Consider the following 14,876-nt stretch of genomic DNA (forward strand, 5'->3'; position numbering starts at 1 on the left):
ATTTTATGCTTAGCCACAAAAAAAAATGAAAAAGGAAGGTTCTGTTTACTGCACTAGTGCAGTTCAGCAAACAAATAACAGGCCTCATCAGCAGCAGCAGCTATTGTCGACTTACAAGAGCGTGACGAACTGTAAGTGCTCGAGTACGCTTCAACTGTACAAATTGAGGAAGCACGCTCTAAACTCTCGACCTCGATTCAATTTGCGCATTAAAGGCATAAGCTCGCCGTGTCGGTGAGTAAGCCCCGTTCGTCCCACATGTGGCTCGTGCTAAATTTATGTTTTTAATTTCATGGTTTTAAGAGGGCAATAAACATGACCGTACTTTATTTTTTTTTGCTTTGTTTTCGTGATAACAGTCTGACGATAATACTGACGTAGCCGGACTCGGCAGGCACACCAATGAAGTGCCAAATTTTTGGGAAGTACCCTCTCATGGAATCCAGCAGTAACTTGAAAATTAAACTTAAAACAAATTATTATCAAAGCAAATTAAGCTAGATACCCGTGTGTGCCCTTTCTGAGAAAAGTATATATGACAAGGTTGACGACACGAACGATGAATATTTAATCGTCGGTCGTGGCGTTTCTTGATTGTAAATCAAGAAGAATTAAAGTATGTCTTAGCAATGTTTATTGGTTTATTTAGTTTCTGTATAATGCTAGAAACTTTTGGAGTGTCGAATGTACACAGTAAAAACAGAATTGTAACAATCTCGATGTGATTATCTACCAGTGTGAAAATAATTTAGACGTACTGAATATAAAATGCAATGATTTTCTGTTTTTAAGAAATTTTGCAAATAAATCACACGTTATTTCACCGAAACAAGGTATTGAGTAGTTTACATCAGCTTGACTGAATTACGTGTAATATTACAACCTTAAGAGCGACATCAAAACATTTTGTTTATTTGTTTATTTGTTGCTGTATAATCCATCTGACAATAGGTGTCTTAATGAATAAAGTAAACTAAACTAAAAATCATTCAACTTAGGCTAAAATCATGAAACACAACACGAAAAAGGTCAAGTAGCTTACGATAAAACAAATTGGACGACAAATTAAAATCAAAAAACTCAGCGAACTCGTTGAATTGTCGGCATATGGATCTAAATGGCTCATGCTGTCCGTATACAGTATACTGTGTTTCAAGGAGCAAGAAATTACGCTGTCGAAGAGATCTTTCTGGAGCATACATATTCAGACGTTCGAGTAATGTGGGACAATCAACAGCATCAAGAAGCAATTTCGCTGCGAATGTAGCTTGAGCATATGTCCTTCTTAATTCCAGGGCTTCAATGCTTAAGAGACGGCAACGATCCTCATATGACGGTAGCTGTATGGGGTCGTTCCAGGGTAAAAGTCTCAATGCGTATCTCACAAATTTGCGTTGCACTGCTTCAATCCTCAATATCCATTTTGAATGATATGGACACCAAACAATCGCGTTCGACTCAAGCACTGACCGTACCAGCGAGCAGTATAATGATCGTATGCACAAAGGATCGCGAAACTCGGAGGAAATTTTAAATATGAATCCCAATTGCCGATTTGCTTTGCAAATAATATTTTCATAGTGAAGTTTGAAGGTTATTTCGCGATCAAGAATCACACCGAGATCTTTCACATGTTCTGTTCGCGTTAGCGTGTGTCCTGCGATTTTGTAATCGAATACTATTGGTGCACTTTTTCGATGAAAAGATATAACACTGCATTTTTCGATACTCAATTTCAAAAAAAATTCTTGGAACACCATATTTGAAATGTATCAAGCATTTTTTGAAACTCCAGGCAATTTAACAGACTTTCAATAATTTTGAAAAGTTTCGTGCCGTCAGCATAGAACAAACGGCATTCCGGCGGTAACAGCGTTGATACATCATTAATGAAGATAGAGAACAGTAACGGACCAAGGACCTTGAGGCACTCCCGAAAGATTCGTGAAGGTCTCCGAAGTCGAAGATCCAATTTTAATCTGAACGAAGCGATTCGTCAAGTAAGACTTAAACCATGCAACTCCTCGTGTAGAGATTCCAAGTACCTCTAATTTTTTTAGGAGAATTCCGTGATCAACCCGGTCAAATGCCGCTTTAAGGTCAATATAAACCGCATCAGTCTGCAGGCCACGGTCCATGTTTCGTATACAGTTCGAAGTGAACTGTAAGAGATTCGTCGACATGGAACGATTAGGGAAAAATCCGTGCTGCTGGGTGTCAATGTAATTTCTGCAGCAGACGAACAAGATGTCGTTGACAATGATCTCAAACAGTTTTGAACATGCGTACAAGCAAGTAATTCCTCGGTAATTAGCAACATTGCACTTGTCGCCTTTTTTGTGAACCGGAAACATAAAGGACGACTTCCAACACGTAGGAAACTCACTTTGTTGAACCGAAAGATTGAATAGCATTGCGAACGGGTAACTCAAGACGAATGAACAGCGCTTAAGCACAGACGAAGGAATTCCATCGGGACCAGCAGCAAATGATAGCTTTAGTTTGTTCAAGGCTGCAATAACCATATCCTGCGTTATGTATGGCAACTCGAAACCAAATACGTCTCGCGGTAATCCAGCTGTTGCTTCATCAATCTGCATCGTTGTAGCGCATCGTTCATGGAATGCATGCTTGAAATGGTGAGCAAACAGATAGCACTTTTCGATTTCATTGTTGGCTGTCTCATTTTCCAAGAACATTGAACGAGGAAGACCAGTTTCTTTTCTTTTGGAATTTACAAACGACCAAAACAGTTTGGGTTCACGACGAAGGCTTTGCTCGATCCGTTTTACGTACTGAGAATAAAGGTATACATTGTAGTGACGATATCTATTGCTTCTAATGTTGAACTGGTGTTTGAAATACGGAGACCGACAGTTGCAGTGTTTCCGGAGAGCAGCTGAACGAGCACGTTTTAATGCTCGTAAACGAAGATTTGACCAGGGAGGTTTTTGCGGAGGTCGTCTGGCAGGAACAGTACGGGAAACAGCGTGATCTATTATTGTACAGAAATATTCAACAGCTTCATTAACGTTGGTAGAGGAATCGATAGCATTCCAGTTAGTCCAAGAAAGTAGCTCGTTCAGTGCATTGAAATCGGCTCGACGAAAATCGAGATCATGTGAAATGGTGGGCTCTTCATAAACCACTGGAATTGGCAATCTGAATATGACTTTGATTGCTGGGTGATCTGCATCGAGATTCGTTAGAGGTTCAATTGGCAAGGAGATAGTAGAAAACGGTGTGGCAGATTCGTTTGCAAAAACGAGATCCAGTAAGGGGTCATTTCTGTTGAGTACATTGTTAATCTGACTAAAACCGTGAAAATGCAAACCATCAAAAAGAGTGCTGCATGCAGCAGACATGTGTGAATGCAATGGATCAATGCGCGGAGCGCCTCTCTCGGGAAAAATCCACCGAAGACCAGATTGATTATAGTCGCCGAAAAGAAGCGAGGGTGTATGAGGGCTCAATTGGGAGGCAACCGATCCCAGCAAGTTCACGTGATCACTAATACTCGTATAATCATTTTTTCGATCGGGTGGTATATAAATAACACCTATACTAACATTTATCTCAGCAAACTTACCGACAACCCAAAGCTGTTCTAGGGCGTCGGAGATCGATGGAGGTTCGATAGAGCAATTGAGATTTTTGGAAACAGCGATTAAAACTCCTCCACCTCGTGATTTACAACTGTTTAACGGTGACCGATCGGTTCGAAACACAGCGTAGTGATGTCCAAAAAGTTGAGCAGACTAAATTTGGTCGTTCAAGACAAGAAAAATGTCTCTACTTTGGTCCGTAAACCACGCACATTTTGGTAGTAAATGGTAAGGTTGTTGAAAAAAGTAGCACTGCAATGTGAAGAATTTTCAGGAACAGCAGGCTCACAAAAACTATTGTACTCGCCTGAGATAGTAAACTGGAAGCACCTGCTACCACCATCGACCGCAGGACCGGGACGATTACGATGGCGGATGTCAGCAGCGAGCACGACTGAGTCGGGGGGATCAGGGACTTCCATAATGCTTGGTGTAGGGTGCCCTGGATCCACTAAAGTTGAGTTCAGGTGGGCGTGATCACTCAAAAGTGATTGAATATCAGGTACCGAATGCTCTGAATGGATAAAATACTCGCCTGGAGTAGCATATCGGAAGCCTCCACTACCATCACCAACCACGGGACCGGGACGATGACATTGGCGGATGTCAGCGGGGAGCGCGACTGGGTCGAGTGGTAGGGAGACTTCCTTAATGCATAATACGGGGTGTCCCGGGTCAGCAACTGAATTCGAGATTGATATTGTAATATTACATCAAACTTGTTGCACATCACTACTTTTTACTGATGTGCAGCGATTACGATATAATTTCACAACAATCTCGGTGTCGTTCAAAAGGTTGTAATATTACACGAAAAGATGCATAATTTAATATCAGAATCATAAACGGTATTCAGTTAAGAAGATGCAATGTACTCAATACGTTGTTTCGGTGTAATAACGTATGACTTACCTGCAATAAACCTTGAAAACAAAAAACTATTGCATTTGATACAAAATTAGACGTACTGGTCTATTTTTTTACACATGGATTGATAATCACATCGAGATTGTAACAGTTCTTTTTTTGCTCTGTAGAAGTGCAGCTTTTTGGTCCCATAGCCAGCGATGCCAAGTAAAAATTTCTAATATCTTCAAACTGGGTTGCAAAATTCTGTAAATTCAAAAAAATTCTGCGAGCTATTCTTTCCCTGTGAAGTATGATACACAAAATTTGCATAGCGAGCAAAAGAAAGCAAAAGTCTGTAAATGTTGACGAAAGTCTGCGAAAAGCTCGATTTTCAAAAGTCTACAATATAAAATGTCTGCAGCACTTTATAGGAAATCTGCAGATCTGGCATCTCTGCCCATAGCTGATAGATCACACTGAAAATAATTTGCACGCCATCATCATGTGCAACACGCTTAAAAATAGTTACTCAAAAATGAGTAAGATCTCACTCATCGACAGAAAAAGTGGAACAACTCTTATTTAGAGTAACTCCGAAGTTACTCAAATTTGAGTTCTTCCACTGGAAACGACATTTGGGTAAAATCTACTCATTTACTGAGTAATACTTTATTTGTACATGTACCAAAAATAGAGTAACTATCACTCAAATTTTGAGTGAAATTTTATTTCACATATACCAAATTTGCAAAAAAAAAATTGCTCCTTTTCTGAGTGTATTGTATTAAAATATTAAGTAATTGAACTCAATGCTATATCAAGTGGTGGTCGCTTGGAGTAGTGTGTCAATCGCAAATCAACATACATGCCAGTTATGCTCAGGCACCAATCATACACTTATTCCCCATAAACGACATTTGAGCATATTCGTTTCCATTCTAAAGCACAACACGGAGTTTATCATTCCGGTTTTTGAAGACACAACACCGTTTGTGTTAAGTGACACACCCTCGAAATACGCGATCTCACTAACAAAAAATACAACCTATTGCTACAAATGGTTATAACAACTTTTAGACTGATCTTGCGAATAGTAACAAAAAAAACGAGTTCTTGCGTTAAACTCAAATTTAGAGTAAGAGTTACTCAATATCATCGATGATAACTACTCAATTTTTGACGTTTCCATGTATCATTTGAAAATGAGTATCAAGTACTCAAACTCTGAGTAACTTTTTCTAAGCGTGATAGCATTTGAACTGTCACTACTTTGTAGAACACATGAAATTCATGAAAATATAAACTTAACTCATGAAACGAGTGTAAAAACTGTTGATATTTACTGGAAATTATGCTACATTCATCTGAAATATATAGAAATAGATATATCGTTACCTCTAGATTCTATATGAATTTCAAACGAATGTCACATTGTTTTCCACATAGATTTCAATTGAAAAACAGTTGACCGAATCAAGTGTTTTGCACATACATCTGAGCTCATTTCTATCAGAAAATGAAGTGTTTAACACATGTAGTTCAATTCAATAGCAAAACACATCACATCCAACGGAAAAACACATCGAAGCAAAGTGAAAAATAATTTAATCTTGCATCTTATGTCGTTTTCGTTTTTAAATTGCACTACACAGGTGTAGCGAAAGCTGCACTGAAACCGTTCGTTTTTACCAATTGCACTACACCAGTGCTACACTTTTTCTGCACCGATACCACTGGTGTAGCACTCATCAAAAGTTTGGTGTAGCTCTGTGCAATGGAATCGTTTATTGTAGTCAATGGTTACTGTTTATGTTTTCATCATTTTTGTTCGTTTATTCATGCCATGGTGTAGCACTCCACCGGTGTAGTGCAGTTTAAAAACGAAAACGACATTAGTGAATTTGCACAACAAATCTTAAAGAAATCACTTCGATTATGTATTGAAATGACAAAAGCATATAAAATTGAAGTGCTATTTACATATGAATCGACCGAGCAAATTTTTATCAGTGCAGAAAGAAAAGATAATATCTCGGTTAATTTTTCAAAAGGGCATATAAGCAAGTGACAGTTTTTCTTTGTTTACTTTCTCTTCTATTAATTACCAAGCGGTTTCCACGTTTATCACTCAACTGTTTGTATGAAATGATATCCGAAACTTTCGACTTTCAAACAGAATATTGATATCAAAGAAAATCTTTATAATCACATCACAATAATCGGAAGAGAGAGTGATTAAAGAGAAAGTGTCACTTGCTTATACGCCTTTTTGAAAAATTACTCGAGATATTTTCACATGACGTTTACACGGAACCGCAGAACAACCTAATTTTAAGTACATTCCATTCAATTCGGCGGTTCCGTTCAAACGTCCCCATACAATTTTTCCTCAATTTCATTAAAATCCGACTTCCGGTTTCAGAATTACAAGGAAATACGTTAAAATTTCCTAAAAAAAGTGCGCTCAATTTTCTCTGAAATTTCACAAACTAAGATGCAAATAAAACGCCTTAAAATTCTATGAAAAGTCCGCAAAAAGTTGGTCCAGATCTGACTTCCGGTTTCGTATCGTATTACAGCGCGATTAGTGAAAATTTTCAATTTAATTAGTATTTTCCACAAGCGAAGGCGATACGAGGTGCACATTTTTATAAAACTTCCTGCTAAATTTTTCTAGTCAGCAGATCTTGTTAGTTAGTGAATATATAAAACTACTTTGAGACTACTAGTCCCCAGTTTCCAATTCCGAAAGCACCGATAATAGTGAAGATAAGCTCCAAAAACAGAACTCACTTCGACATCTCAGAAACGGTTTTCATGAATCATGATTCAAATTAAAGCCCTTATTGTCAAAACATTCACATCGTCGTTCAAAATGACGATGCAAAACTGCTACGCGTCGGTACGTGCGGCTTTGATCCGTCCGCAGTGTGCAATGTTCGATTTCGTATAACGTGCATGATTGCCACATTTAAATCTATGTTTTGCTGAGCAATGTACGTGTGTGAAATAATATCACTCATACAATAAAAAACCTTTTTTAATTCACCTAGTGGTGTAATGATGCCTTTCTCATATTAGTTATATTTTCAAAAATATTACTAGAAGATTCTGTGAAGAATTTTTTTAAATCTTGAATAAAATAAGAAACTTTTTTGAGTAAAAACTAACATAACCTTCACCATTTGTAAACAGTTATGTTAATAAGAATTTTTCTTTATTTTGCATCTCTGCACTAAATGATTGAACACACTTTATTCTATAGCTCTGGAACCGAATGTCAGACCCGAACGAAATTAAACAGCAACCTATGAGTCTTTAGGAACTTTTGTTTGAGCCTGTTTGTGGAAATCGATCAAATCATATCTGAGAAAATTGAGTGAGTCTCATTTTAAACTTTTTGACCACTATTTCCGGTACTTCTGGAACCGGGAACTTGGAACCAGTACAGCCGAAGTCGGTTCGTTTAGTAAATAACTAATACAGCCTACAAATTGAATCAGTATTAATCTAGAAGAATTTTACCCTTTTTTGCATCGTCGCTGACGGTGTGAAATTCAATAGCAACCTATGGGACTGTGAGAAAATTTTTTATTTTACGAGTGACATTATTTGACACATACTCACACACGTACACCCACAGACACATACATTGCACAGCTCGATGAACTATTACGACTGATATAGAACACTTAGCCCTCTGGGCCAATTTTTACTAGTCAATTTCTCAAGTGATTGCATAAACTTTCTATATGAGAAAGGCAATAAGTGTAATTTTATAGAAAAGTATCGTAATCATGATCTTGTAATAACACTAACAAGTAGGTACAAAGTATATAGAAGAATAAGAAATTTGATATTTTTTCACCTGAAAAATATAAATTTTAATGTGGCAACCCTGTACGCTGTACGAAATTGAACAAGGCACGCTGCGAACGGAGCAATACTGCACGTACCGTCGCGTACTTGTTTTGCATCATCATTTTGAATGTTCTGACACTCATCGCCCTATAATTTCCGAACCGGAAGTCTGATCAGGATGAAATTGCACAGTATATTTGAAGACAGTAAGAGGTTTGATTTGAATCATGATTCGTGAAAATCGGTTTAACCGTTGCTGAGAATTCGAAGTGAGTTCCGTTTGTGGAGATGTTCTTTACTATTATCGGTGCTTTCGGAAGCGGAAATCGGGGACTAGTAGCCCCAAAGTAGTTTTGTATATTCACTAACTAACAAAATCTGCTAACTAGAAAAACGTAGCAGTAAGTTTTATAAAAATGTGCACCTCGTTTCGCCATCCCTTGTGAAAAAATACTGAAAATTTTCACTAATCACACTGTAATACCGACACCGGAAGTCGGAACTGGATCAACTTTTTGGAGACTTTTTAAAGAATGTTGAAATTTTTTATTTGCTCCTTAGTTTGTGAAAATCGGTTAAGAAATTTCCGGGATAATTGAGTGCGCATTTTTTAATAACTTTTCACATATTTCCGGAACCGGAAGTCGGATGCAAATGTAATTCAAAAAAATTATATGAGGCCATGAGACCTTTCACTTGAATCTAAGTTTGTGAAATTCGGTTCAGCCATCTCTGATAAAATTGAGTGACATTATTTGTCACACACACACATACACACAGACATTTTGCGATCTCGACGAACTGAGTCGAATGGTATATGATTGAATAGCCTTTCTATATGAGAAAGCAAAAACTCATAATCCCATAGGTTGCTTATGAATTTCATCTTGTTTTCATAGGGTAAAGTGTGTTTAAAACAGCACACCGTCGTTTAGAGCGACGATGCAAAAAAGCGTAAATTTCTTCTAGTTCTAGAAATTTCTTGACAGAGTCTTCTAGTGAAATTTTTGGAAATATTTGTAATATGAGAAAGGCATCATTACACCACAAGGTGGCTTAAAACAGGTTAAAATGTATTACTTCCCGATATTTTTTCAATCCGCTGTATGTCGAAAACGGCACTATATAGCAAAATTTTTATTAGGTCTTTTTAATTAGAGATTTGACGTTTTTTCCTCAAATTTATTTTTCATGATTTTTAAAAATTTATATTATTTTGATAATATGTAACTTTTTCAAATATTATTTCTCCATTTTAGAAATTTGACAGTATTTTACTTTGGTCTTAAACTACAACATATTAAAATATAAAAAAAAATTTTTTTTGAGATAAATGAGTAGTGTTTTTTTGGAAAATAAAGATTGAACAAAAATCTTTTTTTTACTCCACGTTACTAATTTTTTTTACATAGTCCTTAAAATTACCTAAAACATTGCAGGAGACACCAAATTGGTCGGACCCACCGTTTCTGAAACACATATGTATTATTGAAAATTTTCAAGAGAGTTTCGCCTAGTCCCTTCTCAAAAGTAAGGCTAGAGTAAAGATGTCAAACTTATGATGCAAATTGTCTCTTTTGATCATAAAGAATGCATATGCAAAATTGAAGGAAGGAAGCGTGCCAGTTTTATTCGTATTCACGACAACCAGTTATGTTTCTGACATTACCCACCCGCCTTTTTTAATGAGAATTTTGACTGATATGCACATCCTTGGTTGATCGGTTCGAAGAAAATCTGAATGTCAAATGGTAATGATTTTTGTGCAGATATATTTTATAGTTTAAAATAAAAGTGCGACAGAACATTTTGAAATGACGAAAATTCTAAATTTTATAATAACACATTCCATTCAAAACTTATTGAACGTTGCCATTGCCATGTTTAAGAATCTGTCAATTTTTATGGCTGCGTCCTGTAGTTTACACTCTACTCTACCCACTTGTGCAGTTGTTTATTCGTTTTCATTAGTTTGTTTCGAAATGCGTGGACTTTCAGCAGAACAACGTCGAAAAATTGTGTACAAATGGTGCACAGAACGCGGACTGTCACTAAGAAAGATAGCAAAAATGGAAGGAGTAAGTGAAAAAACCGTGAGAAACGCAATCAGGAAGTTCGGTGAGGATAACAACTTTGAGGATAAACCGAAAACGGGTCGAAAAAAGGATCCTGCTAATCCTCAGTTGGATAAACGTATACTGAAGACGTTCGAGCAAAATAAGGAGGTTTCAGTTCGGGATGTGGCCAAAACAGTGGGCACTTCGAAGTCAAATGTTCTTCGTGCTAAAGAACGTTTGAATCTTCGAACCTATAAGAAGCAGAAACAACCAAAACGTAGTCCGTAACAAGAAGCATCGATCAGGCCGAGGCTTCGAAAGCTGTACAATACGATTCTTGCTGGAAATTTAATCTGCATAATCATGAACGATGAAACCTACGTGAAACTCGATTACAAATCCTTCCTGGAACCACAATATTATACGGTGCGAGAAGGGCAAGTGTTGAACCTGTCCGAGACATCGATTGAAGTCGAAAAATTTGGTAGGAAAGCTATGGTCTGGCCAGCAATTTGTAGCTGCGGTAAGATTTCGAATACCTTCATCACCACTGCTTCAATGAACAGCGAAATATACATCAAGGAATGTGTACAAAAACGACTTCTACCCAGGATTCGAAGCCACAAGGATCCTGTTGCCACTACTCACCATCAACGGTAGAATGGTATAAAAAATGTCACTTTCGTCCCGAAAGACATGAATCCACCAAATTGCCTACAACTTCGATTAATTGAGGAATTTTGGGCATTAACGAAGGCAGCCGAAACCATTCAACAGTTCGAAAAAGATTGGAAAAAAGTGTCAAAACTTGTCGCCAAGAAGTCTGTACGGAATTTAATGAGAAAAGGTCGCAAGAAGGTGCGCCAGCTAGTCTACAATGGCTAAGTAACAAATGTTGAGAATAATATTCTGTTGTTGTAGTCTAATATTATCAGTATATCGAATAATATTTGAACATCTAACACTTGTGAATTATTTACAGCGAAATCAAAGTGCGTCCATACTTTCTGGGGCAGTCTTTATTTGATGTGACTGTTGTTGTTAGATATATTCCAAGAGCTAGCGTATATCGAAAAATAATTTATACTATGAATTTGGAATACCATCTAACGAAAATCAGAAAAAAATATTTTGTTCAACCACTTTGATTAATTTGTTTCATTTCATGGGAAACGTGAACAGGAAGACCGAGGCGATGTGTTGGAATACGAAAGTGGCGGCGCGGAAACTCACTTGAGAACGCGTACTGAGGACGATAGACTGCCGGTCCCAGACCTCCAAGAAGTCGAGGAGGAGGTAAGCCGGTTGAAAAATAATAAGGCCACTGGCGTTGACCAACTACCTACTAAGCGAGCTACTAAAACACGGTGGTAATGCACTAGTGAAAGCACTGCACTGGGTCGTTACCAAGATCTGGGAGGACGAGATTTTACCGGAGGAATGGATGGAAGGAATCGTGTGTCCCATCTACAAAAAGGGCGATAAGCTCGATTGCTGCAATTACCGCGCGATAACTCTGCTGAACGCCGCCTACAAGATACTCTCCCAAATCTTATGCCGTCGACTTCCACCGATTGCAAACGAATTTGTGGGACAAGGGTTACGGCAAGGTGTCTGCTATTCAACATTGCTTTGGAGGGTGTGATAAGAAGAGCGAGGATAGACACGAGTGGCACGATTTTCAGAAAGTCCGTCCAGCTACTTGGTTTCGCTGATGATATTGATATTATAGCGCGCAACTTTGAGAAGATGGAGGATACGTACATCGGATTAAAAGCTGAGGCCAAGCGGATCGGACTAGACATCAATGTGTCGAAGACAAAGTACATGAAAGGCAGGGGCTCGAGAGAAGATAACGTCAGCCACCCATTACGAGTTCTGATTGGTGGTGATGAAATCGAAATGGTCGACGAGTTCGTGTACTTGGGCTCACTGGTGACTGCCGATAATGACACCAGCAGAGAAATTCAGAGACGCATATTGTCAGCAAATCGTGCTTACTTTGGACTGCGCAGGACGCTACGATCGAGCAAAATTCGCCGTCGTACGAAGTTAACTATCTATAAAACGCTGATTAGACCTGTTATCCTCTACGGGCACGAGTCCTGGACAATGCTTGCGGAGGATCAACGCGTATTAGATGTTTTTAAACGGAAGGTGTTGCGAACCATCTTTAGCGGAGTGTGAATGGAAGACGGTACGTGGAGAAAGCGATTGAACCATGAACTGCACCAGTTGCTGGGAGGACCAACCCTCGTCCAAACGGCCAAGGTCGGGCGGTTACGGTGGGCCGGGAATGTTGTTAGAATGTCGGAGAATAACCCGGTTAAAATGATCCTTGATAATGATCCGACCGGTAGAAGAAGAAGAAGAGGCGCACAGCGGTCAAGATGGATCGATCAAATTGAGGACGACCTGCGGACCTTTCGCAGCTACCGAGGCTTGTGGCGAACAGCTATGAACCGAGTAGAATGGAGACGCCTCCTGTATACAGCAGAGACCCACGTGGTCTACATTTGAAGGAGTAAGAGTAAGTAAAGAGCAAATTCTCAGAGACCAAACCTGCGAACCTCTTAAAGAGCAAACATTAGATTTTCTAAATGTAAATAATTTCACTGATACCGGCGAACGACCGCAACTTGGTTAAAGCCGGGTATAAACAAACGATAAAAATGCACATTCTAAAATTTTAGCTTGAATAAAAAGGACATTTTTCGTGCTCGATTTGGTCATTGAGAAGGTTTATGTTGATTCTTCATATTGCTTCAAAAACCCAATGAAGATATGTCCTCTCTGACAAATAATATTATGTCAGTTTTCAGTAAGCTTTTGTGGAGTTTACAGTTTCAGACGCGAGATTTATAATGTAACACTCAAGACTGCTAGAAGTATTTGCTAAAAATTTAAAGTGTTAGTTGGGATAACATTGAAGAAATAGAACATAAATTCGTATTCATGGTGTTTGTTTAAAAAAATTGGTGGAGCGAATATTTTTAAATCAGAAAAGCTCACTCCCACATTATCGAAATGACGGAATGAGCAATGAATTCTTACTCGACTGCATGATTTTTCAGTGCTCGATCGGTTCAGCGCTAGAATTTGCGCCTGAGTTGACTGCTCTATCAACCCGATTGATAGTGATATTATAAATGTCATTAAATATTGCGCATTTTATGAATGTGTTAGTGTAAAATTTAGGCGACTTAAGCCATTTCACTTAGGGATGTCGGAAATTTCGAATTACTCGATTATTTAATAATCGAGTATAATTTTGAAACTAATCGATTAAAATTTATCCGATTATCTAGGTTATTAATCGATTACTCGATTATTCATTCGATTATTACTATGGGAATTTTTTAACTATTCGATTAGCTCAATAATCGAATATTAGTTTTAAGCTAATCGATTAAATATTTCTCGATTATCTGGGTTATTATTTTTTATTTATTATAGATTAAGTATAATAAATTGGCGGAACATACTGAGTACAGAAGGAAATGTCGACGTCGAAGTAAACAAATTTTATCACATTATAAACAAAATATTAGCCGAAACTTTGCCTATGAAAAGAAGAAGAAAAAATCATAACAGCAAATTACCTGTATGGTTCAATTCACAACTAAAACATTTGAAAAATAGGAAACAAAAAGCACACAAAACTTACAAACAAGAAAAAAGTGACGCTCATCTTCAAAATTACTTAAATCTATGCAATCAACTTAAAATAGCCATTAACACATCACATGAAGAATATAACCGCAAAATTGAAAACGAAATAAAGACTTGCCCTAAGAACTTTTATAACTACACAAAAACTAAACTAAAAAGCAACAATTTTCCATCTCAAATGCACCTCGACGAACATGTAGGGAAAAATAGTACAGAAATCTGCAATCACTTTGCAAATTTTTTCCAAGAAGTATATACATCTTATTCAGAAACTGACCGTGACCGTGAATACTTCTCTTTCATACCTGCATTTTCCAACTCCATCTCTGTAAACTATCTATCAGAACATGACATTTCGACAGCACTGAAAAACTTAGACGCCTCAAAAGGGCCTGGACCTGACAGTATACCACCAATATTTTTAAAAAATCTTGCTGAAGAACTTACACTACCACTACAACTACTTTTTAACCTATCACTTAATAAATGTACTTTTCCTAAAGCATGGAAATCTTCCTGTCTTGTACCAATATTTAAATCTGGTGCAAAATCTAACATTCGGAACTACCGTGGAATAGCCATTATATCATGCATTTCAAAACTATTTGAAAAAATTGTAAACGAAAAACTTTTTCATCAACTTAAAAATGTAATAACAAACAAACAACATGGCTTTTTTAAAGGCCGCTCAACTACAACAAATCTCTTAGAATTTATGACATTCACTCTGAATGCAATGGACGCCGGAAACTACGTAGAAACTCTTTACACTGACTTTAGCAAAGCCTTCGACCGTATTGACATACCATTACTTCTACACAAACTACAAAAA

At 37.6% G+C, this 14,876-nt stretch overlaps 1 protein-coding gene across 8 annotated transcripts in view; it reads left to right on the forward strand.

The window, feature by feature from the left end:
* Positions 1 to 14,876, forward strand: part of LOC131440051 (mpv17-like protein) — a 438,206-nt gene that overhangs the window by 311,830 nt on the left and 111,500 nt on the right. The gene's annotated exons all lie outside the window — the stretch shown is intronic.

This window comes from Malaya genurostris, chromosome 1, assembly GCF_030247185.1.
Source record: "Malaya genurostris strain Urasoe2022 chromosome 1, Malgen_1.1, whole genome shotgun sequence".
Classification (NCBI taxonomy): Eukaryota; Metazoa; Arthropoda; class Insecta; order Diptera; family Culicidae; genus Malaya; species Malaya genurostris.